The 23366-nt window shown below is 39.2% G+C and overlaps 1 long non-coding RNA gene across 2 annotated transcripts in view; it reads left to right on the forward strand.

The window, feature by feature from the left end:
- The window catches only part of LOC140532859 (uncharacterized), a 107114-nt gene that overhangs the window by 51397 nt on the left and 32351 nt on the right, over positions 1 to 23366 (forward strand). For both annotated transcript variants that reach the window (XR_011976703.1, XR_011976702.1), the window contains exons 2-3: positions 12446 to 12581; positions 14152 to 14221. This is a non-coding gene — a long non-coding RNA (uncharacterized lncRNA). The remainder of the gene's footprint in view (positions 1 to 12445; positions 12582 to 14151; positions 14222 to 23366) is intronic.

Consider the following 23366-nt stretch of genomic DNA (forward strand, 5'->3'; position numbering starts at 1 on the left):
AAGCAAAATTAAGTGTGCTTCAATCCGCATTCAGAGTTCATCAGTTCTCTCTCTAGAGATGGATGGCATCTTTCATCATGATCCTTTGGAATTGTCTTGGATCATTGTCTTAAACGAAGTAGCCAAGTCTTTCACAGTTGATCATCTTTATACAATTGTTATTACTATGTATAGTGTTTTCCTGATTCTGCTCAATTCACTTTGTATCTTTTCATATATATATATATATATTCCCAGCCTTTCCTGAAACCATCCTGTTCATCATTTCTTATAATACAATAGTATTCCATTGTGTTCATATACCACAATTTGTTCAGTCAGTCCCTGAATGATGAGCATCCCCTCAGTTTTTAATTCTTGACTACTACAAAAACTGCTATAAAAATTTTTGTAAAAGTCATTCCTTTTCCTTTTTCTTTGCTCTCTTTTGTAGTAGTATTGCTGGATCAAAGGCTATGTAGTTTTATAGTCCAAATTGTTCTCCAGAATATTTGAACTTGTTCACAACTCCAACACTGCATTAGTGTCCCAATTTTTCCCTCAAGAATTTATCAGTTTCCTTTTCTGTTATGTAAGTCAATCTAATAGTTGTGAGGTAGTACCTCAGAGTTGTTTTAATTTGTATTTCTCTACTCAATAGTGATTTTAGTGTGACTATAGTGATTCACGTGACTATTTGGTAGGTTTGGTTTCCTCTTCTGAAATTATCTGTTTTTATCCTTTGACCATTTATTAAGTAGGGAATGTCTATTTTTATAAATTTGACTCAATTCTTTATATATTTGAGAAATGAGACTTTTATCAGAGAAACTTGTAAATTTTCCCCAGCTTCTTGTTTTTCTTCTAATTTTGGCTATATTAGTTTTGTTTGTGTAAAACTTTCATGTAATGAAACTTATCTACTTTTCTTCCTATGTTCTTACCTATCTCTTTTTTGGTCATAAACTCTTCCCTTATCTACAAATGTGACAGATATGTTTCTCATGCCCTCCTAATTTATTTGTGACATCATTCATCTTTTATGGTTAAATCATTTATCTATTTTGACTTTATCTTGGTATAAGATGTGAAATGTTGGTCTATCCTAAGTTTCTGGCAAATTGTTTTCTAGGTTTCTCAACAGTTTTTGTCAAATGTTGAGTTCTTACCCCTAAAGCTTGAATCTTTGGGTTTACCAAACACTAGATTATTATGATCATTTACTATTGTGTATTACATACCTGATCTATTTCATTGATCTACTCTATTTTTCAGCCAATACTAGATTGTTTTGTTGATTACTACTTTGTAATATAGTTTGAAATCTGAAACAACTAGGTGACCTTGCTTTACATTTTTTATTGACATTCTTGACCCTTTGTTTTTCCAGATGAATTTTGGTTTTATTTGATCTAGCTCTATAAAAATAATTCTTTGGTAGTTTGATTGGTATAGTATTGAATAAGTAAGTTAGCTTAGGTAGAATTGTCAGTTTTATTATATTGTCTTGGCCTACCCATGAGCAATTAATATTTCCCCAGTTTTTTGATCCGTCTTTAATTATGTTAAAAGTGTTTTGTAATTGTGTTCATATCTTTTCTGAATTGTCTTGTCAGGTAGACTCTCAAGTATTTTACATTGTTTGCAGTTATTTTAAGTGGAATTTCTCCTTCTATCTCTTGCTACTAGATTTTGTTGGCAGTATGTAGAAATGCTGATGAGTTATATGGGTTTATTTATTTATCCTGCAACTTTGCTGAAGTTGTTCATTATTTCTAGTTTTTTAGTTGATTCTCTAGGGTTCTCCAAGTATACCCTCATGTCATCTGCAAAGGGAGATAGTTTTGTTTTCTCATCTCCTATTCTAAATCCTTCAGTTTCTTTTCCTTCTCTTATTGCGTAGCTAGCATTTCTAGTGCCACATTGAATACTAGTGGTGATAATGGACATCCTTGTTTCACTCAATGTACCTTCTAGCTTTTGTAATCTAATACTCTTCAAGGAGTTCAGCTTTGATAAAGGATAAGGGAAAAGGAAAGGGAACAAGAATTTATTAAGCACCTACTATGGTCCAGGCACTATGCTAAGCACTTTACATAAATATCCATTCATTTTATTCTCACAACTATGGGAGATTGGTACTATTGTTATCTCCATTCTATAGTTAAGGAAACTGAGGCAGATAGAGGTTAAGTGACTTGCTCAGAGTCACATAACTCATGTCAGGGTGAATTTGAACTTGAGTCTTCCTGCCAAGAGATCTATACAAAAGATGGAAAACAAGGCAAATAACTGAGGATAAATATAAAAGTGAAACAAATATAAAAAGTAAGATGGAAAACACTAAACCCAGAATGAGCTGAGGCCTGAAAAAAAAAGGAAAACAAAAGAACCTTTACAAAACAAGCAACATTAAGAGCAAAAAAAAAGGTCCAAGAAACAGATAAAAGTATTTCTTGGGAGCAGCTGATGTCACAGAAACAAATGACAGAAAGAAAGCAAAATCACTCAGTTAACTTTGCTTCCATTTTTTTTTATGTCAAGGAGAATAATTTGCAAATTGAAAAGGGCAGAACAAGTATGGTTGAAAGGGAACTGAAGCCCAAGATAAGAACATAGAACACAGAATATTAGAGTTGGCAAAGACCTTTGTGATTACAATGGTCTGTTTGGCTCAAAGAATAAGAGTGTACATGGTTCATGCTCATAGGGAATTTATCTAGAAATAATGATAAGGGATACAGTGGGGACATGTCTTGATCTGAGATCTATCCACCCAGGGCCCCTTTTGTCTTAGTGTAGGATGTGCTATAACATACAAGAGAGTCCATTCAGGAAATGGTCAGCCAGCTCTGCCAGGTATAAACACTGACTAGAATGGCTCTTAGACTTTGAAGTATACACTGCTTTATACCAAGGAGGATAAAGGTTCATAGATTCAGAGCTGGAAGGGGCCTTCACAGCTATTTATTGCAACTCCATCATTTTACAGATGAGGAAATTGAGGCCAAGAGAGATTAAGTGATTTGCCCAAAGTCATGCAAGTAATAAGTGGTACAGCCAGGTTTTGAACCCTTAACATCTGGCTCCAAATCAGGCATTCTTTATCCCACCATGCTTCTCCTTCCCCTACATCCTCTATCCTGAAACCCTTTACAAATGGACCAATATCAAGTAAGGAGATTATGGACACCAATGAATACATGAATCAGAAGTGAAATAGATAAGAAGTTGGTGAATTCCACTGGGGAAGAGCAATTGCACTGAACTTCTTAGACATCATGTCCCTGAAGCCCAGCAAGACATTTTGTAATCTCTCATAATATTCTTATGAACAAGATGGCTTTATAACAATAAGGAGATTTATAGGTGGACAAAGAACATTGACTAATGGATCTGAATGGGAACCTCTAATACCATGCCATGTCATTGGTCCTGGCCTCTTCAAAATTTCTGTCAGCAACTTAAGATGTAGAAAGCATGCCAAATTAGCTGATGATGCTAAGTCAGAGGGATAGCTAATATCATTGGAGGACAAAAATAAAGGTTTAAAAAGTTAATGACAGGCTGGAGGAATGAGTCAAAACACTGAAGATGAAACAGAGAAGAACATAAATAGAAATAGAGTTCTCCAGAATAATTCTCGAGAACTTCAGATGCATTAATAAGAACACAGCATCCAGAGCAAAGGAGGGGATAGACCCATTGTTCTTGACACTGGCTGAACCACATATGGAGTATCATGTCCATTTCTGGGTACCTCACATTAAGGGATGCATTGATAAACTGCGTCCCATGCAGAGGAAGTGAATGATCAGAGGAATTAGAAATGTTTAGCCTAGAGAAGAAAGGGAGACCATGATAGTTACTTACCAATAAATGATAGATTAGCATGTGAATGAAGGAGAAGAATTATACAGGGTTTCGAGGTTTTACCATTGGAATGGCTATCTTATGTGGCACTGAGCTCCTTGTCACTAAAAATGTTCAAGCCAAGTTTGGGTACTAGCATAAAGTTGACAGCCTAAATGTTGCATAGAAATGTAGGGCATTGGTTGAAAGCTACATCCTACCCCTTTAGAACTTCTCATTGAAGGAATGCATGAATGAGTAAATGAATTACTAAACGGAAAGCATTTATTAAGCACTTTATATATGCAAAGTACTATGCTAAGTGCTAAGGGTACTGGGTCTTTGGTCTTGAGTTCATGTGCTAGTGAGGTAGACCACACACATAGGAGGCTTTAGCTGTTAGATAAAAAGGCCCAGCAGTCCTCATGATACAGTGGCAAGGCAGATAGCCATATATCTTCCCTAGTGTCATCATTTCTATTAATAAAACCATATCTATTTCTGATGTCGAGTCATTTGATGGTGCCAAGGACTTTTTGGTCATGAGAACTTTCTTTTCTGAGCCTTTGATATTTGTGGCTGCTAGAGTTACCAGGTTGTTTCCTTAGGTGATAAGCTACTGAAGGAATCCAGAAGCAGAGCCAGTGGTCAGTGGCAGTAAAAAACACTTGGTGGTGGCCAGGATGGTAGAACTTTTCTCTGTAGGTATTATACCCCTGGATGATGACTGTGTAGCATAGCTAGTTATCCAGTACATGATGGGAGCTGATAAGATTTTACTTGCCCCAATATAAACATTAAGTGAGTCTGAGAGAGTCTGTACTGAGGGTTGGGGGAGGGGCAGGGGAGGACAGTCTTCAGAAAAAAAAAGACTTTTACCTGAGATATTTACCTGTGCTGACTAAATTTGGCTATGGGCCTGACCAGTAAAAGAATGAAAAATGTACTGATTACCCTGACATATATTTTGGCCTAAGCAACCTCGCAAAAGATTGATGATAATAATGAAGATAACTGTAGCTGATAGAAGCTATAGCTCAGCAAAGAAGAGTCCCAGAAACAGGTGACAGAAGAATCTCTGCACAGAACTTAACAATTCACAGTTCAGGAGTCAGAATAGCATGTCAAAAGACACCACAGGAGACTGAGTCAAAAGAGCTGTGAAAGCTATTTCAGCCAGGACACAACCATAGGAGTGTGTTTCTGGGGAGACAGCAACCCAGGAATCTCTGGGAGATTCTAATCTTCTGTACTTTGGAGAATTTTTTCTCCCTTCAATATTTACCTTTCTATTCTGTTTAAATTAAATCTTTTGTTTGAATTCATGTCGTTAGACTTGGTCTGATAAAAATTGATATCTTGGTGGGGGCTCAGCGTTAGACCCTTAAGTCCTGAGTCTTTCTTAATACTACCAAGACTGAAAACTCTCAGAATATGTCAACAATATCATGAACCTGAATGTAAAAGGAAGCTTCATTAAGAGTTCCTTGGGCTACAATGATCAATCAATCAGGGCATTATAGTAGAGGACATTTTTGACAATAGATGGGAAATTGGACTGAATCACTTGAAAAGGTTCCTTCCAGCTCTAAGATTCTATCATTCTTCAGGGTATAGGGATGCCACTTCAGTGGCAACTCTCATGACAACATAGGTGGCAAAGTGCCCACCAGTCAAAAGGCAGAAAGGGGACTTGACAGAGGTTTTAGCAACTTCCATAGCAATAGAAATGAAGGGGTTCCTAGGGGGATGGGGCCTTAAATTATGAGAAAGAAAACAGATGGAAGGGGATTTTAATGGCAGAGAATGGCTCAGATTCAAGAAGTTTATGGGTTTATGTCATGGGATAATAAGATCATAAATGTAAAGCTAGAAGAGATCCCAGAGGACATTTCGCCATAGAGGTGGCTTATGTGGTACAATGAATAGTAATCAACTTGAAGTTAGGAATACTCCCACAGGTTTGCTGTGAGGATCAAATGAGATAACATCCACCCATCCATCCATCCACATATGTCTCTCTCCCTCCATATATATGTATGTATACACATATATACATATTATTTTGTAAACCTTAAGAAATATTAAATATTATCTAGTCCAATCCCTTCATTTTACAGCAAAGGAAAGAGAAAACCAAGGTCCTCTAATTCTTAAGTTTAATACTGTCATGTGAGGCTTAAAGTCTTTACACGACAATATTAAATTTCAAGAAGTATGTCTTTCTTATTGCAGATTTATCTACAAATTTATTCATCATCATATCTCCTAGAACTGTTGGCAATGACCTAAGGGTCCCAGGCTGCAGAAATGCTTAGCCAAAGACTGCTCTAGAATTGTTGAGGAGGACTGTCTATATTGAAAAACAGGGGTCAGAATTCTTGGCTGCATTTCCAGCTTCACTTCCCTATTTGCCTTGGAACACAGTTTAATCCCTGGAGTGCATCATAACCATCCACAAAGTGGGGATGATAAATGTGGCTTCATGTAAGCAAAGCATGGTAAGAGCCTTGGAGGAGAGGCTCTGTATAAGTATTTTCTATCCAAATAATGTCCAATTAAAAAGTTTTTATCCTGTATGCTTTATTAGGAAGCACAGTTTCCTGTAGATGGCTCTGCTAATACTTTCAAAGCTAAGCCAACCATTCTTTGTTTTCCCTTTTCCTTTAATTGGGAAAAACCTGAACTCTGGATATCCATGTTTCCATAATTTGAATGGAGCAATAATTCCCTGAAAGTCCACAAGAGTTATTATAACTTAAAGGAAAGAAACAAAGCTGTAACAAGAAATGACCAGAATTGGGTCCATGGGGGCTTTACTCTTAAACTGTGTGATCTCTGTCACTTCCTGTCTTGGCCATTTCCCAGGCAAATCTGCCAAGAGAAACAAAGATAGGCACTCCAATGCAAAGTCTTCCTAGGTAGTGACAAAGATTAAAAACCAAAAACCAAAACAAAGCAAAAAAAACCCTCCCAGTCCAGAACAGCAGGGATACATCCAGAGAGAACCCAGAGGGGAGGCTGCTGAATCATTTCCCCAGGAGAAGATGATGTCTTAAAAGCAATTTCAGATTGAACAGACACCTATTGGCCTTGGTGAATTTCATTCTCATCATTTTGAAGGACTTTCTCGGACAATTTCCAAATGTCTGCTCTCAAAGTAAATTTTTTCTGCCTCCTCTTTCTTCTTTTCCTCTTCTTCTTTCTTTTGCTAATTCTCCTCCTCTTCTTTCTTCTCCTTACCTTCCTCCTCTTCCTTCAGGATCATCACCACCATCATCATCAGATGTAACTAAGCATGTTTTCTGCCTAAGGAACTGTACAAGACATTGTATAAGGAGAATTATACAGACTTTCCTTGCCCTTGGAGAGCTTACAAGCTAAGAAATGGACAAATACACTCACGTGCACATACACACACATGTAGATATACACACGGAGAGAGAATTGTCCAAAAAACAATGCAAACATCTAAACAATACAAAACTAGGCAGTAAAGTATGTTCTTTATCTCATACAGTCAAGGACGAATGTATTTGTAAACATTTAAACATAAAACCAGGCAATAAAGTGTTATTTCATCTCATACAAGTCAAGGACGAATGTATTTGGAGTGGGAGGGGTAGGGAAATACACAATACTGGAAATACCCTGCTAGAAGGGAAAGGAAAGTCAGTTCTCATCCAATAAACCCAGGAAGTCTGTAGGCGAGAGACAAAGGACAATGTCACAGTATGGAAAGAGCCCTGACTCTGAAGTCTGTCCTCAAACCTTGCCTATGCCACTTACTCCCTGAGGGACCTTGGACAGACAAACCACTTCAATTCCTTAGACATCAGTTTCCTTATCTGTAAAATGAGAGAGTTGGTCCAGATGGCTGTTGAGATCTCTTCTAATTCTGTATCTATGATCCTCAGATGGTATTCTAGGAGCTATCAAAATGAGGGGGCAAAGTGGAGTTCAAGGTGGGGATGGTGGAAGGGGTATTTAGTTAAAGCTTGTGGTGCTACTTGAAAGAAAGCTAAAACTGCCACAGTTTAGACCAGATGTACCTAGGAGGAAAGGGAGAATTTGGCAGGGTCAGAGGAAAAGTCAAAGGCAAGAAGTAATTCTGGGTATCCTGGTGAAGGGTTTTGGCATCAAGGGTGAGAACCCTGGACTTGATCCATAATGTTATCAAAAGCCACTATAGAACCTTTGGGTGTGGTTCAAGCAAGACAGAGAAAACAACTTTGGGTGTGGCAGCGAGAGCTAGCAAGTTGACAGAGCACTGGAATCAGGGAAGTTGGCAATGAGAAAGTTCTTATTCAAGGTGGGATACAAAGGATATCCAGGGGACTCTTCTTTAGAAAAGCACAGTGGTATACCAGATGGAATGCTGGGCTTGGAATCAGGAAGACCTGGGTCCAAATATCATCTTTGATGCTCACCAATGGTTGCATCATGAGTCTGACTTACAGATTTTATTTAAAAATCAAAATGTACTCACCAAAGCTCTTGTTTAGAGAAGGCAAAAAGTAGAACATCTCATGGTGAGGACAGTTGTGACACCTGTCTTCTTGTCTCTGATTCGTTCCAAAGCTGCTCACCATACCTCTTCCCCACCAAAGACTCTGACTGCCCATTTGCTTCCCCATCCTTTGACGCGTCTCACTTACACTTTGCCATTGTTCCATTTCTCACTGCCTTCAGCTCCAGCCTTTATCTCTCTTGCCCCTAACACTTAATCTGTTCCTTTCCCTTGCTAACATTGTCAGCTGCTTTTCTCAGCGCTCAGGCATCTCCTGGTTCCTGGTATTTCTGGCCCTACCTCACTTCGCCATTAGATGTAATCTCCTCCTACTCCTCAATTACAGCTTCAATGACTTCTCCATTGGGTCGTGCCAGTCTCCTGTCTCTCCTCTAATAGAGTCTAGAGTCTAGAAAGTCTAGTTGCTAGTCACACTACCAACAAAGAGCATCCATCGAGATACCAAGCATATGGTACTCCCAAGTCAGGATGGAGGACTAAGCAGTTGGCACACTTCCCCAGAGGAAAACAGTAGTTGATTTCAAGAGCCTCTCTTCCACTTAGAGTTAAGTCAAATAATAAATTGAGATTGCTTAGTTCTGACTGAACTTGAACTTCAATAGAGGGTTCCACTTAGAGGTCTTTGCGATCAAGGATCATTCCCAAATGGAATTCCAGAGCAGCTTTGGAATGAATCAGGATTCCCCAAAGATAGAACCAAATTATCCCTCAGAGTATGTACCTTGGACACCTCATCTGTAGGCTTTGAGCTTGCAGAATAGTATTTTACAGCAGTGCAGGGATATGCTGGGGCCAGCTTATGAGGTCTGACAAAAGCCAATTGTTAAAATTTGAGTTTCAGAGTTTTCACCTTCAAAATTGACAAATGCCACAAATCAGGGCTTGCCTTATTGTTTTGGCTAGGTCTAGATTCTAAATTGAAGAAAATGATGGATAAAGTGCTAATAATATAGATAAAACTCAAAAGTTTTTTTTTCTCCAGAGAGCTGGCTATTGAAAAATTAACCAGCACACCCCTAGACCCAATCTAAGAAAGGTGTGCTCTCTCTTTCTTTGACTTAGCTGGGTCTCTGGCTATATCTGTCTACAACTGTTTGGGGGTTTTTTTGTTGTTGTTGTTCTATCAGTGGGACTTGGAATAGTTCCTAGCATATATTGTAAAGTCTTAGTAAATTATTGATATGGTGAGAGAGAGAAAATAGATTTTTGTTAATTAAAAAAATTAAATTTCATTTAAAAAATGCTTGTTGATTGAGTGATTTTCACCTCTGTTCCTTCCATATCTTACCCCCATATAGTCTAGGGCAGGGACTTTTGTGTGTGTGTGTGGTATCATGGACTCTTTAGATAGACCCCTTTAGAGGCAGTTGGCCTTGCAGTGAACAGAGTGTTGAACCTGGACTCAGGAAGACCTACATTCAAATCCGACCTCAGACATTTTCTAACTATATGACCCTAGGAAAATCACTTAACTTCTGTTTTACTCAGTTCCCTCAACTGCAAAATGGGGATAATGCATCCACTTACCTCATGGGGTTGTTGAGAGGATCAAATGAGAAAGTATTTGTAAAACACTTCGCACAATTCCTGGCACATAGTAGGCGTGCCATATAAAAGCTTATTCCCTTCCCTGTCTCAGAATATTTTTTTCTAAATGCATAAAAGAAGACACATAGAATTACCAAGGAAACCAACGATACTGAAATAAAATTACCAAGATAATTAAAAAGCAAGTTCACTAAACCCAGCTTAAGAACCCCCGGTCAAGGATATGAGTTTTATTTTGCTTTGGGGTTTTTTCCTCTTCCTTTAACTGCTATATATAACAACAATCCATAGGGCCGTAGATTTAGATCTAAAAGGGACCTCAATAGCCATCTTGTCCAAGCCCTTTACAGATGAGAAAATTCATGCTATGAGATTTGCCCCAGGGTCACACAGGTAAGAAACTGTAGAATCAGTTCTTCTGACTCCAAATCCAGGATTATTTTCATCGTACCATAACCAAGAATCACTAGGCGCCCTCTGGGCCTAGTCTGGAGATCAGCGGTTACCTTTTTTGATTATCTTTTTACATAGGACTGTTGAAATTCAAATTCCAGACTTTTTTTTAGTGAAGGTGTAATGATTCAAGATCCTCCCTTCCAACTCTATCCCATACCCATTTCCTCCTTCTTTCTCCTCTTCCTGATCCTCATTCCCGTAATCTCTTCCTCTCTACCCCTTCTTTCTCCTTGCCTTCTTTCTCATCCTCCTTCCTATTGTGATTTAGGTTTCTACAGTATACCTATTTTTTACCTTACAGGAAGGGGAACCTTTCCTTGCCCTGCTCCCTGCTATCTAGGGCAGAGATTATTTTTCTCCAGCTATCCTCTCCCCCAGTTCTTTTATTATAGTCCCCAAACCACCCCTGATGCCCCATGAAGGCACACATTTTTGCTTCTTTTAAACTAAGAACATTTTGTTTTGAAGCTGTGCATCAGATTCTCTGTTCATACAAAGCATTTCCTAATATTTTGTGTTTTCTAGTTACCTACACCTGAGGTGTCATACATGTGGCTCCTGGAGCACATGCAGTTCATGACACTCCAGCATTCATTCCCAAACAGATTAAAATGTAGTTCCTCTCTGATTTTAATGTGTTGATATGTTAGTAAAAAAGAAATACATAAACGTGTGGTTTTCTAAGTCAACATGTGGCTTTCAGGGATCATTGCATATGCTTTAGTGGCCCCTGTTTGTATTTGTGTTGGACACCACTGGTCTGCTTGATTGTTTTAAAGAACACATCATTTTATACAAATGTTACCTATGAGTCAATATCATGTCTCTCTCTGGAAGATCATATGTCTATTCTTAACATGAAATGCATTGAGAAGAAGGATAGGGTGGTGAACAGAGATTGGCCTCTAAGCCAGGAAAACCTGAGTTCAAGACCTTCTCCTGACATAAATGGGCTGTTATCCTGAGAAAGTCATCTAATTTCTCAATGTTCTAAACAATTAAGACTCTTAATTTTCAGAAAAATGGCCAACCTGTATTAGTAAAGGGAGTTTCCTTATAGGAGCATTCCCTGGTACAGGTCATTGATAGGTCCAGCCTTTATCCTTATCCCTATTACGAAGTGCATCTAGACTGACCGTCTCATGATGGTCTATTTATCTCCTTACTGGTATTATTCCCTTTGGGAGGAAGAGGCCCATATTCCTTTTCCATCACATACTCAATTTCACTCTTAAAAAATTTCACCTCTCCCAAGATAAAAACAATAGTAATAAACTGTACCATTTATAGATCAAATGAGACATTTGTAAAGTACTTTGGAAACCTTTTCAAAGCACTTTACAAATATCTCATCTAATTCTCACAACAAACCTAGAAGGTCGGTGCTATTATCAGCCCCATTTTACAGGTAAGGAAACTGAGGCAAATAGAGATTAAGTGACTTGCTGGGGTCACATAGAGATGAAATTCAAACTCAGGTCTTCCTGACTCCAGGTTCAGTGCTCTGTTCACTGTGTTTCACAGACTACTTAATTTCAAAGCTAGAGCATCCTCTCCCCTCTCCTCCTTTCTTGATTAGGTACATCTCTGCTCCAAAGATTTCCTAACAGGTATCCCAAGCTTCAGGTTGGAAGGATCTGGAGATCAGAAGATTATTTTTGCTTCTGAGGCCTCATAAGAACATAATAGAAGTTACTTCATTAAACCAGGCTGACAAAAATCTCCCGCACCTTTCTATAAGGATGACCACAGATGGGGCATGAACCCACTACTTCTTATTCTAAAGCCTTCTCCTTTATCCCATCCTCTGACTGTAGGACTTTTAAGAAGTATACAGTAGAACCTTGGTTTATAAATTTAATTCATTCCAAGATTCTGTTGGTCATGCAATTTGTTTGTATGGCAAAGCAAATTTTTCACATAGGAAATAATGTAAAGTCGGATGATCTGTACCACATCCCCAAAAATATTCAGAAAAAAATAATCATAATTTTAAGTAGGTTTTTTGTCTCTAATGTACCTGAAATACAACATAAACTGAAAATAAAATAAATTAATCCGCATTTTACCTTTGAGAAGAGTCGTGGCTGGAGTGAAGGAGATGAGAAGGAGGAGGAAGAGGACAGGTGATTGCTTGGAAGGAGAATCTCCATCTATGAGAACATCAGGGATTTCAACATCAGGAGTGTTCTCTCTTATGCTACTTTCACTAAAAGTAAGACTAACATTACTGCCTTCACTTATTTTTCAATTTTTTAGAATCATTTTCATGTTTTCACTCACAGATTTTTTTTCCTTCACATTTGCTTCTGACTAGGAATCTATCTAATGACACTTGTTTTTGATGTTTTTTTCAGAATGTTGTGGAAATGTGACATTGCAGTATCATAAAAATTATTCATGGCTCTCATTGCTACAGCCTTATTTGGGTCATGTTTTTCAACAAAATTTTGATGTTCCTACTGCAAATTTTTGTTCATCCTCCAAGACAAATTTTGTGAAAAAATCTTTCCTTGTCCAGTGAAGCATATGGAAACCAAGTTACTGGTAAACCAAGGTTCTACTGTATAAGGTTATATCTTGACTTCCTTGGAGCTTCCTGCTTATCTCCTTCCACCTGGATTATTTTCTGAATATTAGCAAATTACAAGAAGGGTCACCATTCCTATTAGTGTCTACCTGGAATTTTCTAATAACTTTGGTGTTCAGACACCTACTGAGTAAGGGACTCTGGATCAGGTTTTTAATCTCTCAGTGTCCCCAGACAACTGTCTACAACCATGTTATAGAGCAGGTGATGACCTTAATTGAGGGAAATATTTCTAACTGGATTGTATGCTCTTCTGTCTTTTACCTCTTTTTGTATCCTTAGAGTTTAGGACAGGGCCTGGCACATAGTAGGTGCTTAATAAATGTGTATTGATTGGTGGGAATGCATGGCACATAGTAATCATTTAACAAATTGCACCAATGAAACAAGAGAGATAAAGTCCCCCACCAAATAAATAATAACACTATATTGCATCATTTCTCTGAGGATAAAATGAATAAATTATATACATCAAAATAAATAAATCTGACCTAATAGTAGTAGCACCAATTGGTCCTGCTCCCTCCACAACTACCTTTGCAGACAATAGGCTCCAGAGTCCCCAACAATTCCCTTACTGGCATTGGAATAATCAGCAGTGCCAGGTCCTCCCACTCCTGCCAGTTTTCCTTGAACCAGAAAGCAATGGACAAGGATTCCAGGAGCCAGACCACCTTTTTCCCTGAGTTGAATCTGAAACTTGGCACCAGCGATTTCATGCTTCTGGACCCAGTTCTCTTGTCTGTAAAATGAAAACACACTAGATGATCTCTTACATTCCTCCAGGCTCTAAAATTTTATGGGTGGGATTTCTCAAAAAGTTCATCAAAGGACATACCTAGCCTTGACTGGTTTGAAGCAGCATGAATAAAGTCCTGCACTTAGAGTCAAGAAGGCTTGGGTTCAAGTCCCAAATGAGATGCTTCCTAGTTAGGGGAGCCTGAGAAAGTCACCCAAACTCTGTGGGCCTCCCTTTATCATCTGTAAAGTGAGTGGATTGGACTCACTCATTAAGACTTTTCCCAGTTCTATATCTAGGATCCTAAGTGTTCCAATCTTCTATTTTCTCTCTCCTTCCCTAACACCCAAAATTTTGATGCTATTAAGTCATGTCAACGACAATTTATCTTACTGTCTAACTGAGAATGGCCCTTTCTAATCTGACATCTCCACTTCTGTGTGCTCTTTCTCCTAGGCGCAGCTTCTACAGCAGTTCTTCCTGGGTCCCATTCTCCTTGTGCAGCTTGAGATCACCTTCCATATCTGTAAGGACAGAGTTACTTGTATATAGTCTCCTCCCTTACAATAGAAACTCCATGAGGGCAGGGACCGTGTGTTTGCCATTCTTTGTATCCCCAGCCTGGCATGTAGCAAATGCTTCATAAATGCCTGCTTATTGATTACCTACCTCCCAGACTCAGGCCATTTCATTCCAAGTCATTTTCTTTTCCATCTAATTCGAGACCTGGTTTCTGCAGGCATAAAGGCTGCCCAAAGGGGAGTTTCCCTTTAAGTATCAAAGATCTTGTCAAACTAAAAAAAATCTGGGGAAAGGAAATTGCTAGATAGAGATGGAAATAAGTAGCTATTTGAGATGACCCATAGGACAGGAACCTCTTCCACTCCCTATCAATCAATCCACAAGTCTGTATTAAGTACCTGCTGTAGTACTGTGCTGGTGTCTGGGGGATATAAAGACAGTGGATGAAACAATCCCTACCCCGAAGAGTTTAATTTCTAACAGGGGATAAACAAGGACATAGAGAAGTCTAGTGGCTATGTGGCAAAGTGACTAGAGTGTGAAAATTGGAGTCAGGAAGACCTAAGTTCAAAACCAGCCTCAGACACTTACTAGTCATGTTACCTCAGGCAAGTCACAGTGCCTCAGTTTCCCCATCTGTAAAAACTGGATAATAATATCACGAATTTCACAGGTGTATTATGAGAATCAAATGAGTTAACATGGGTAAAGTATTTTGCAAACCTTAACATGGTATAAACATACAAGTTATTGTTATTAAAGAGAATAAATACGAATAAAATACAAAATAGTTAAATAGAATTGGTCAGGTAAACTTCCCTACAGGAGCTGCTGGCCATTGAGTGCTCATTCAAAACACTCTCTTTTTTCAAACAAGTTCTTCAAGCTAAAGTTCCCCTTAAACTGATACTTATCTATAGACTTTTCTTCATTATCATTCCATTGTAATCCAGATTCAGTCAAGTTTCCTCCCAAGATGAGTCCAACTTTCACATCAGCTAAGACAGATCATCTTACCCTTCTCTTTCAACTCTCTCCATTGTAGGGGGATCCTCTAGAGATGAAAAGGTCTTTATATACTCAATAGGAGCAGTTGAAAGATATCAAAAATGTGTTGCTTTTTAAAAATGTATACCAGTTGGATCCAGCAGCATACAGGCTTCTTTTGTGGAATTGTGAGTAAAATCCTAGACTGGAATCTGAAAAAACAAAAAACAAAACTGAGTTTAAATCCTGTTTTAGACAATTCCCAGTTGTGTGACCCCTCCAAGTTCACCTCCCTTAGTCTTAGTTTCTTCATCTGCAAAATGGGAGAAATAATAGTGAGTACCTGATAGGTAGGCTGTGAGGATCAAATTAGATGATGTATATATAAAACCCTTTGTAAACCTGAAGTAGCTATATAAATATCATCTACAGCAGTGGAGAGGCCTTTAGGAATTAGGAATTCCCAGTTCAAACCTAGTCTCCAACACTTGCAAGCTGTGTGACCCAAGCAATCTCCATCTGCCTTTGTTTCCTCCTTTACAAAATGAGTGTAATGATAGCACCCACCTTCCAGGGTTGTTGTGATAATCATGAGATAAAATCTGTAAGTCCCTTTGCGAATCTTAAAACACTACAAATGCTAGCTATTACTACTGCCAGCACTGCCTAGGGTCAAGAAGATTGAAGTTCAAAGACTGATTCCAATACTTACTAACTGGCCCACACTTAACTTGTGTGAACTTCTCTGTCCTCATCTGTTGTTTTATTGTCTGTCCTTTGTTCTTGAAGAGGACCATGACATCAGGAAGATCATGCCTTGACTTGCAAATGAATTGAATTACAGTGAGGGAGGACTCTGCAGTCATCAGCCTCACTTTTTCCTCTGGAGTGCTTTGGGTCCAGTGGAGACATATGGATCAGGATGACTGGAGATGGTCCAGGATGCTATGAGAGACCTCAGCCTTTTCAATCCAAGGCCTTTAACAGGTCTCAGGACCAGTTTGTGTCCTCATCTACTAAATAGAGATAATCAAAGTACATTCTTCTCAGGGTTGTTATGAGTATCAAGTAAGCTCTTGTACCCAGAGCCATTTGCAAAGAAGCTACATAAAACTTGACTCTTACTCTTTTATTTTAGGGATAAGATGACCATAGTTCTAGCTTTTAAACCATTTCTCTATCTAGAATCCATAGGATAGTCTCTTAACTCCTCTTACATACATACTCTCCCAAAAGTTATTTTGCTTAGATCTCACCTTTCTTCAGGACTCTAATATGGCCCTAGACTTCAATACACAATTAACTAAGTTTAATCTTATTCTACTCCCCACTGAGCATTGGTCCAACCACTTCATGGTAACCCATAGTAGCATATTTCATGATTCAATTCTATCTTTGGAGAAATCCTAGTTGTCTCTCCCCCCAAAATCTTTCTTCACTAATATGTACCATCCCTGAGAGTTGCTACAGATTTCCTTCTTACTCTTAAGCAATGACAATAGGCTTGGTGTGTCTAACCTATTTATTTTCAAAATTCATTCTGAGATCAGGAAAATATAGAATTCAAATACCATCCCAAATGCTTGCTATCTAAGTGATATTGGAAAAGTCATTTCACCTACCTCTGCCCTATTTTCCTCATTTGTAAAATGACAGGGTAGTGCTTAGATGGCCTTAGAGATTCTTTCCAGCTCTAGACATATGATCTATTTGAGTTTATCAGACATATATGTCCCTTCTCTGATGAGGTCACACTCTGTGGAAAGTCATTGGACTTAAAAGGCTTTTCCAGAATAGAAGAAGAAATGTTAAAAGGATAGCAGCTAACAGAGATGACATTACTTCAGATAAATGAGTTAAATGATGGATAACTGAGGTTTCTGGACCCAAATTTCTAGGAAAGACTGAGAAAGCTGAGCTTCCACAAACCTTGTCCTTGGAAGCAGTCTAGTGAACGGAATCTCAACAATTTCCCTCGCCTGCCCCTAACCCTGTTCATGTTCTTTTTCCTACCTCCAAGTTCACCTCCAACAAAACCACAGGAGCCTTGATGCCTTTTTAAGAAACAGATTACCTCTTCATTTCTATGGAGTTTTCCATTTCTTTTTATTAGAACCTACCTCTCCTGCCTTCATTTTCTTCTTTCCTTAAATCAACACCACTGTCTATAGAGTTAGTCCATCTGACTCAGCCTCAGATGCAGAACCAACAAATGCCAAGTACTCTGATGAGAGACCCTTCCATCTTCCACATGACTGGTTCTGGGGATTAGTGCCCATTGGCTCAAATCCTCTCCCCACAGTCAGTCTTACAGGAATCTCTCTAATTTGAGTAACCTGAAACTTCAAAGCACAGTGTTCTGTTTTCTCAGGAATGTTAGGACCCATTGGATTCAATTTAAACTTCCCCAATCCCATTCCTATTCCTTCTGTTTCTAAGATAAAACAGAGTCTTCCATCCTTTTGCTGTAAAACATATCTGAGGAGAAAAGCTGACCTAAGGTTTCATGCTTATAATTTATTTGTTCTCCTTTCCATTCCCCTTGCAGCCAAGAATGCACAGTCTTGCCCAATCACAAACTTACCCCGGGGTTTCCAGACCAGATAGAGCTCAGTGTGTTCTATCACAATAATGGCCCCTCGTAGACAAGCCACTTAAAGATATGCAGAGTTGCCTCCCTATAAAATAGGAGGGAGCCCCAATAAAAGGGGAGACTTTGAAAGAAAAACCTCTGGGGAAGGGCCTGTTTGGTGGAAACCAGATGTGTCCATGATCTAATGAGGGTCTTTGTGAAATCTTTTTATCTTCCCCACTGTTCCACTATAAAAGTCACTCAATTTAGTGGCACATGATTTAAATGCATGGGCCCAAAGCTGGGCAAAACTGCCTCAGGTTTGAGGGTGTGTGATTTCTCATTTCAGCTTTCTGTCATGGCTGTTTTGATAGGAAAGTGTCTGTTCTTGCCATTTGGGTTGAGAATGCCTTAATGGAAAAATCAAGTTCTAGGACTTAAATTAGGGGGCAAAGAGTGAAGTTCAAGTCTAGTACTTTGGGAAAGGGCCATAACTTAGCAATTCTAGTGGCCAGGGCAGGTATCATTTCAAGAGCCCTAAAAATCTACATTTTTGGATGAATATTATTGGTGGGGAGACCTTGGGGTATAAGGCCCGATATGGGGAGAGATGCCATGACACTGAGAGACTTCTGCTAGGGGATGTTGGGTCAAGGTAGACCAGAACCAAATCAGGGCAGAGTAGTAGTCATTGGTGGAAGGGTAGGGGCCCCAGAAAGGGAAGCATGGCATTTAGTAGCCTATTATTTTGTTTTGTTTTTGTCTTTTTTTTTTGGAAGGGGGAAGGCAAGGCAATTAGGGTTAAGCAACTTACCCAAGGTCACACAGCTAGTAAGTGTCGGATTTGAACTCAGGTCCTCCTGAGTCCAGTGGTACTCTATCCCCTGCACCACCTGGCTGCCCCTGGCATTTAATTTTAACTAAATATTCTTGCTAAGTTGGTGCTACATTCAGTTGTTTCTTTAGGTTAAGTAATATAAGTGCTGTTGTCACCCTCTAAATGTTGGTACCCTGAGGCAAAGCTCTAGTTTTACCCTCCTAGTTAAAGGTCTGCTTAATGAGAGAAGTTTAGAGTAAAACAATATACCCTCATGTGCCTTGCACATGGGAAAAGGAATCTGGTAAATTTGTTACTAGAACACAATTAAATCTCTGTACTCAAGTCCAAAATTAAGAAGGTTATTTCTACTACCCAAACCATATAGGCTCCTGACTTGTCTTCAATTGAGAAAAAAAAAATCCTGTCCCTCATTGTTCTCCACCAGCAACTTCCCCCTTGTTAAGAGATGCAGGTTTCTTAATTAAACTATTAAATCTTGATAGGATTTCGGTTTGTGGTAGGATGTGGTGTTTATGTTAGTTTCTTATACACAGCCTCAAATTTTTATCTCCTCTGTACTCCTCAAGATCGTCATTCTCTTGTAGGTTACTGCAGTTTAATCTGCAGATGTGTCTAATTGGGGAGGCTTAACTCTCTGTTCAATCTCTGGTTGATTTGTGGAATTTAGTTTTGACACAAATGTCTATGCCATCTTCACTTTCTGACATATAATGGGCCCTTAATAAATGCTTATAGACTGACTGACTTTTCCAAAGACTTTCTTTCTGGGAATAGATATTAGATCTAAAGCCTCCTCAGAGCTTATTCATAGTTATCCTAAATTCACATCCCAACCTATGTCCATTAATCCAACATAACCCATCATTTTTTTTCCAATATTGGTTATTTGTTTCAGGGATAGTCCAGTCACCTTCTTTCTCCAGCTGCTAGTTTTTCCAGCAATCTTGGCATTTGCATCAGAGAAGAAGAATTGCAGACAGAATTATAATGACTACCTATATTTCTACAGTACTTACAGTTTTCTAAAGCATCTTCCTCACAACAATCCCATGACCTAGTGAAAGTATTATTGCCATTTTACAGATGAAGAAACTGATTCTCAGAGAAATTAAGTGATTGGCTCGTGATCACCTTGCTACCATACAATTAAAAACCAGGCCTCCCCTGACTCAGTCCAGCTTTTTTTTTTAACCATACCACATTGTCTCTATTGCATTGAGAGGTTTGACATAAGACTATCAATTTTATCCTGCTTTAATAATTTTTGAGTAAGATTTAATGGAGAAGAGACTTAAGTATATGACTGAAATAAAGGAAGGGTATAGCACAGGTATTTGGACTTTATTTGTCTCTTCTCAATGAGACCAGTGAAATGGAAGATCAGACACTTTCTCTGGTCCTTATAACTTCTCAAATCTGTCTTAAGTAAGAATTGCACGTAAGATATGAAATCAGTTTCAGCTGTCTCCATATCAAGAACCCCACCAAGGTAACAATTCAATGAACACACAGCAGAGAAGCCTTATCTCTTATTCCTAACTTGATCATTCAGCACCTCCTCTCTTAAGGGACACCATGATCTGGCCTGCCTGCAGAAGCCCACTGATGGGTTTACAAGACAACTCACTTCTGCCCCCATTCCAAACAGACCCCCTGCACTGCAGAAAAAAAAAAGGCAGAAGCTTGCTTTGACTGAGACTGCAGCGGTGTTAATGCTTTCTGGGTTCTAACGGTACTCACTCAGAGAACTAAGAAGAGAGATGCCAGGGACAGAACGCTGACATGAATGTATGTGCCAGATCTGAAGTAGAGGGGACTGGCGTCCATCTAGGCTATTTCTGTCCTCTTTCTCCACTTTTTCAATTAAGGCAGATTCTGAGGTAATTGAAATGTGACTTGTCCAAAGCAGAAGTAGGCTGAGACAGCCTTGAAGCTGAGTGCCCAGGGAAATCGCCATCCAAGGGGAAGGAGTTGATGATTGATAAGAGCAAAAAGGGGGAAATGGTGAAATCATCAAAGATTTCAGAGGAAGAAAGCTCAGTTCAAGAATACGAACATAAGCAAATACACTAAAAGGGAAGATGCTATTAACAAAAGGGAAGATGGCCTCCAGCTTGCCTCAATGAGTACACATATTTATGAATAAATATTGCAAGACAAAGGAAAATGAATCAACAGCTGATGAGATGCAGGACCCTGTGGAACCACAGTAAGACATTCCTGAATGGTTTAAAAGAGAAACAACAATTGTGAAAGTAGAATTGATGACCTGCACAACAGAAATAATTGGCAGAATAGAAAAGCTTTAATCCATGGTGGCAAACCTCACCCAAGGAGCAAAAAAAGAGAAGAATGGATTGCAAATGCAAATGCACAGAAGTGAAGAACAATCTGGTAGTTATTTTTATCCCTTTTCTCATCCCTGTAGAAAGAGAAAGTTTACTATGGCATAGGGGTACATTGAGGTATACTCCCCATGATGCCTCATGGAAGTCAAGAAAACTGACATCCCAAGAGAGAATACCTGGGCATGGGGGATTTGGCCGTAATACACACACATACACACACACACACACACACACACACACACACACACACACACACACTAAACTTCTACCTTGTGCCAATTGAAGTTACAGCAATGGTTCACAACTTTGATATCCCATTTAACATCAAAGGACAAGTTGAGGGGATACTAGCATATATGGATCAAGCTACGTAAGTAGTGGTCTCTTTAGACTCTTCAATCTCATTCTGTAATACGACTCCTTTAGGAGGGGCTTCTCATGACCCCAAACCTTTGCTGATTGGGTAAGAGGCTGTATGTGTAGACATAAGAAACACATGTCTGGAAGGAAGACACCACTTCTACTCTTGGACAACATGACTGACTTAGTAGCTAAGATGTTCTTATCTCTAAAGCTCAGCAGATTAGTGAGAGAGTGAGAGAGAGAGACAGAGAGAGACAGAGAGACAGAGACAGAGATAGAGAGACAGAGAGATTATTAAGTGCTTACTATGAGCCACTGTTCTAAGTGCTGGGAATATAAATACCAGACAGCAAGGCAGTCCCTATTCTCTGGAAATTTGTATTCTAATGGAGAAATATAATACATAAATGGGCACAGGAATGGTTAGGTAGTAGGGAGGGCATATGAGCCCAGGAGCATGGCTGAAAGAGAGCTGGTAAGTGATGAGAAAGCCTGGTTCCCTGGAAAGATAAGTAGAAAGCTAATCTAGCAGAGCCAAAATGCAAGATTCCTGTGGGAAAGAGATAAGGGTGAGGGTGCAGAGCAGACCTGGTGAAGAGATAGTTGAATTTAGCTATAACTGAATTAAAATAGTTCCCTTAAAACCTACTATGTAACCATGGGAGAGCCACTTAAATTATCTATCTCAGTCTCTATTTTCTCATCTATAAAATGGGGATAGTGATTATAATATCTAGCTCACAAGGTTGTTACGCGGCTCAAATATAATTTAAACTTAAGCCACTTAGCAAAACTTTAAGGAGCTGTGGAAATATCAATGGTCTTTATTTCCCAACAAGGAACCAGGAAGATGGAAACTGAATAAGCTATCCCTCAGTGAGGTCACTTAACCTCTCAGTGAGGTTGCTCTTTGAAGTTAGAAGCTGCAGAACCAGTGCTGAAATACTTGCTGTGGTGGAAGGAATTTCATCACTGGAAATATCCTAAAATAATAACATCATAAGTCTGGTTCAAAAGAAAACTAGGAGGTCACAGCTATGTCTCTCTCTACTCAACTCCTGCGACGCTGAGCATCTGTCACCTTCATCTGACACATAGTTTATGTTGGTAATTTTTACATGAAAATGTCATGCCCCCTTGATTAGATCAGAAACTTCTTGAGGGCAGGGGTTATGTCTTATATCTCTTTGACTCCTCAGAGGCTCAGCACAGTCTCTTGGACATAGTCTGTGACGATGAAAGTTTGCCAATGATAGCCATACTGATACAGCTTCAGCACCAGCTGCTGAGGAAATTATGCCAAGTCCTAACTAAGAAAATGAGTAAAAGCAAAATATAATTTGTAAATAATTAGTCCAACCTTGTTACTTTGACACTCAGGGCAAAGATAAGCTTTTCCTAGATGAGAGTGACATCCATGAATGGTCCATTCCTTTGATGAGGTATAACACAGAGTCCTTCACTGGGTCACCAACAAACATAGGCATGAGGCTAAGTCAAGAGAAGGTAAGAAGGAAATTGTCCTTGCTGCTCTTGCCTGTGGTTTTGGTGGGGAATAGTGTTATGGACAAGTCAGAAAGTTTTCTTGAAGATTTGTTTCCCTGCCTCTGACACTGTAGGGAATTATACAAAGGATGTTCCAGCAATTCCTTGGCCAACTCTTTATCCAAGGGGAGATCTGGCTTTGACCTCAGTCACATCAGGAGCAAGAGTTTTGTTCTTCAAATAAACAACCACGGTGAATCTCAATTCTACTGACATTTGTCAGAGCAGACATTTCATAAAGTCCTGCTGGGAAGGAATGTCAGCCTGGATGAAACCAGAACAGCCTCTTCCAACAGGGCAGTCCCTTGGAGCCCCTGGGTATTCACAACCTATGACCTAGTCAGTTTGCAGCACATCAGGCTGAGACATAGCCAGGTGCTATGGAAAGTAGACAAAGGGGAGTCAGTGGGTGGTGTTTTGTCCTTGGAGTGAGGCTTTCGGGAAGAGAACCTAAGGTATGCCCAATTTAATTTGATTCAAGTATATTTGTGGG

The sequence above is a fragment of the Notamacropus eugenii genome, chromosome 3, assembly GCF_028372415.1.
Source record: "Notamacropus eugenii isolate mMacEug1 chromosome 3, mMacEug1.pri_v2, whole genome shotgun sequence".
Taxonomy (NCBI): domain Eukaryota; kingdom Metazoa; phylum Chordata; class Mammalia; order Diprotodontia; family Macropodidae; genus Notamacropus; species Notamacropus eugenii.